Raw genomic sequence first — 4342 nt, 5'->3', positions numbered from 1 at the left:
GTGGGGTGCGGGGGGGGAGCGCGGGGTGGTGGTGGTTGTGGTGGTGGTATGAACTGGGAGATTGGGATTGACATATATCTGTTAATATGTATAAAATGGTTAACTAATAAGAAAAAAATAAAATAAAATAAAACACATTGGTTTAGCTCACAGGAAACCTCCTGACCAGGCTCACCTATGAATGGCTGCAGGAAGAAAGAAATTAACACATCCCCTCCCAAGTCTGACCGGAACCAGGACTTTACTCCCTCCGCTTTTAGTATAAAAGAAGCATGAATTCTAACTCAGGGAAGATGGTTCCTTGGGACTTTAGTCCACCATCTTCTCGGTCTGCTGGCTTTCCAAATAAAGTCGCTATTCTCTGCCCCAACAATTCATCTCTCAATTTATTGGCCTGTTGTGCAGTGAGCAGTACGAGCTTGAACTGAGTAACAAAAATGAGTTAATCGGACTTCCCTCGTGGCTCAGTGGTTGAGAGTCCGCCTGCCAATGCAGGGGACACGGGTTCGAGCCCTGGTCCGGGAAGATCCCGCGTGCCACGGAGCAACTAAGCCCGTGCGCCACAACTACTGAGCCTGTGCTCTAGAGCCCACGAGCCACAGCTACTGAGCCTGCGTGCCTAGAGCCCGTGCTCCGCAACGAGAGAAGCCACCGCAGTGAGAAGCCCGCGCGCCGCAACTAGGGAAAGCCCGCGCGCAGCACTGAAGACCGAACGCAGCCAAAACTAAATAAATAAATAAACAAATAAAATTAAAAAGAAAAAAAAATGAGTTAATCTATGTAAAGTGCTTAGAGCAGTATACAACATAGAGTAAATGCTATATATGTCTTAGTTAATATTCCTATTAATATCATTATATGTACCAAATTGTTAATAGCACTCTGGAGATGGGGAAAATTTGGTTTTTTACTGTACACACTATGAATGTTTTGTAATATTTTTGTAATAAAAGAGAGGTACACTTAAATGTATTGTAATATAGCTCTCAGAATGTCAGGGGGCTGGGACTTCCCTGGTGGTACAATGATTAAGACTCCAAGTTCCCAATGCAGGGGGCCCAGGTTCGATCCCTGGTCAGGGAACTAGATCCTACATGCATGCTGCAACTAAGGAGCCTGCCTGCTGCAAATAAGACCCGGTGCAACCAAATAAATAAATATTAAAAAAAAAAAAAGAATGTCAGGGGTCTTTGCGCTCCTTATACGAGGGCTAGACAAAGACGGGTTTCACTGTAAACCTGACCAAGTTCCTGCCCCATCATGATCAAATTGTATCATCTTTGTAAATTAATCCTCCTCTATATTGAATATTTATGGGCCTCTTGTGGCAGAACTTGTGTCCCTTGTTAGTCCTGTGTTGCAGGAAGGGCAGGAAGGGCCAATGACCTTATGAAACATCAAATTTTTGGAGAAGCAGAACAGGTTGCTTTTCATTAACCTCTGTCATGTCTGCTCCTTCTCTATCATCTCAGTCCCCCCATCCTTCTTCCTTTGAGCAGGGCTTCTGGGATCAAGAGCTTGGATGATGGGGTAGTTCTATGCTGTTTGGGTCTTCCCAGCATCTACGTGCCCTCCTTTTGGCATTGGCACCTGGATTTCCTTTGCTGACTGATCCATCCCCGAGGTTTGACCATCTCTGAGGTTTGGGAGGATCTGGCTCTAGGAATGGACATTTGGCAGATCAGATCGTTTCATTCCTGTGGCCACTGTGACTGGGTCAGGTGGGCACAGGACTCAAGGGACTGATGACTCCATTTGGGTTGCTCTAACAAAATACCATGGACTGGGTGGCTTATAAACAACAGGTTATTTCTGTGATTATTTCTCACAGTTCTGGAGGCTGGGACATCCAAGATCAAGGTGCCAGCAGAATCACTAGTGAGTGGCCACTTCCTGTCGTCTGCTCTCTGCGTCCTCACCTGGCGGAAGGGAAGGGAGCTCTCCGGAGTCTCTTGTTTTATTTTATCTGAGGCATCAGTGGTTTAATGGATGGGGGAGCTTACATGTCTGAAGCAAGTTCCCGGAGCAATGCCCCACCACGTGCAGCGCATGGCAGGCAGGACTTGGTGGCAGTCTTCACTCTCAAGGGGAAGGGGAGATGACAAATTATAGGGGAATTGACGTCAGGTGGGCTCATTTGCTACCAGGGAAACCAGTGGAGGGGTACGCCCTTCACTGCCCCTTTGATAAGCTGTCACTATCTGGGACCTGGGGCAAGTACCAAGGAAGGTCAGTCATGTGAGTAGGCTGTAGGTGAAGCAGGCCCTTGTCGGGGTCTCTTTTATAAGGGCACTAATCCCATCATGAAGGCACCACCTTCATGACCTAATCAGCTTCCAAGGGCCCCACCTCTTAGTACTATCATATTGGGAGTTAGGATTTCAACGTACAGTTTTGGGGAGGACACAAACATTTGATCTATGGCAGATACCAACCTGAGTTGTTTGCTAGAACCACTGGAAAAGATAGTCTTTCTTCTGGGATTGCTAAACTAGTAGTAAATTTGGGAAGTATTTGGAGAGTATGACAAAAGCGTAGGGAAGAAGACAAAACATGAAAAGAGATAGTTTCTTTTTTAAAGACTTTTTTTTTTTTTTTAATTTTTGGCCCTGCTGCCCAGCATGTGGGGTCATAGTTTCCCCACCAGGGTTCGAACCTGTGCCCCCTGAATTGGAAGTGCAGAGTCCTAATCACTGGACTGCCAGGGAAGTCCCCTAAAAAACTTTTAAATCTGAAATAATTTCAAACTTACAGAAAAGCTACGAGAATAGTACAAAGTAACTCCCCTATGTGTACCCAGAATTATCAAGCATAAGCACTTTTCACTTTTGCTTTATAATTTTCTGAGAGAAGTAGATTTAAAAAAAAATTGTATTGAAGTATAGTTGATCTACAATGTCATGTTAATTTCTGCTGTACAGCAAAGTGACTCAGTTATACATACATATATTATTTTTCATATTATTTTCCATTCTGGTTTATCACAGGATATTGAGTATTGTTCCCTGTGCTATAGAGTAGGACCTTGTTGTTTATCCATCCTGTATATGCTAGTTTGCATCTGCTAATCCCAGGCTCCCAATCCTTTGAGAGATATAGATTCTTTTTTTTTTTTAAATATATTTATTTATTTATTTATTTATGGCTGTGTTGGGTGTTTGTTGCTGCATGCAGGCTTTTCTCTAGTTGCGGTGAGCGGGGGCTACTCTTCGTTGCGGTGCCTGGGCTTCTCGTTGTGGTGGATTCTCTTGTTGCGGAGCATGGGCTCTAGGTGCGCAGGCTTCAGTAGTTGTGGCACGTGGGCTCAGTAGCTGTGGCTTGCGGGCTCTAAAGCGCAGGCTCAGTAGCTACTCTGCGGCATGTGGGATCTTCTTGGGCCAGGGCTCGAACCCGTGTCCCCTGCATTGGCTGGCGGATTCTTAACCACTGCGCCACCAGGGAAGCCCCTGAGAGAGGTAGATTCTTGAGTATGTTATTTTATCTCTAGAATCCAGCTATTCCTGAAACTGGAATCCAATCCTGGATTCTTAAAATTTTTTCATTAAAAAAAATTTTTTTTTCTCTAGCTCTCTGTCTCTCTGCACTGGGAGCAGCTCTCCTGCCACAGCTCTTCATCCCCTGAAAATGTACATTTGCACGTTTGTCTCCACCTCCTTCTAGGTCAGGAGAACCTCTAAGCTACTGAGCCCGTCGCTGTCTGCAGTGGTGCTGAAATGAACAGAGACGCTGACAGATGAGAGCCTCAGCAGCTTGGCAGCCCCATGTCCCCTGACGTTGCTTACTCTTAGCAGCAGCTTCCAAAACAGTGCCCCCCAGCTTTCTTTTTTAACTTTTTATTTTATGTTGGAGCATAGTTGATTAACAATGTTGTGTTAGTTTCAGGTGTATGGCAAAGTGATTCTGTTATTCTTTTTTTTTTTTGCAAAGATGGTACAAGAATCCCCATTTACTCTTTTATTTATTTTGAGTTTTGGCTGCACAGCACGGCACGTGGGATCTCAATTCCCTGACCAGGGATTGAACCCGTGCCCCCTACGGTGGAAGCACAGAGTCTTAACCACTGGACCGCCAGGGAGATCCCCGATTCAGTTATACATATACATTGCAGGCCATTTCAAGGGACATCAACACAGCAGCCAAGTTTGTTGGACCTGAGGCTGTCACAGTAGGTGGCTGGCTCTGGGGCTGGAATCAGGACTGTGTTTGGGAGCCTCATCATTGGTTATGCCAGGAGCTCTTCTCAGAAGCAACAGCTCTTCTACACCATTCTGGCCTTTGCCCTCTCAGAGGCGATGGGGACCTTTTGCCTGATGTGGCCTTTCTCATCCTCTTTACCTTGTGA

The 4342-nt window shown here is 45.6% G+C and overlaps 1 pseudogene across 1 annotated transcript; it reads left to right on the top strand.

Moving 5' to 3' along the window:
* The first annotated feature begins 3624 nt into the window (after window positions 1–3624).
* On the top strand, window positions 3625–4342 carry LOC309830987 (ATP synthase F(0) complex subunit C2, mitochondrial-like; annotated as a pseudogene). Its single transcript has 2 exons — window positions 3625–3805; window positions 4109–4342. The product of its transcript is annotated as an ATP synthase F(0) complex subunit C2, mitochondrial-like (transcript).

The sequence above is a fragment of the Grampus griseus genome (assembly GCF_964374135.1).
Source record: "Grampus griseus genome assembly, chromosome: 12".
NCBI lineage: Eukaryota > Metazoa > Chordata > Mammalia > Artiodactyla > Delphinidae > Grampus > Grampus griseus.
The sequence above is the reverse complement of the archived record's forward strand: the minus strand, read 5'-3'. Positions and strand labels throughout refer to the sequence as shown.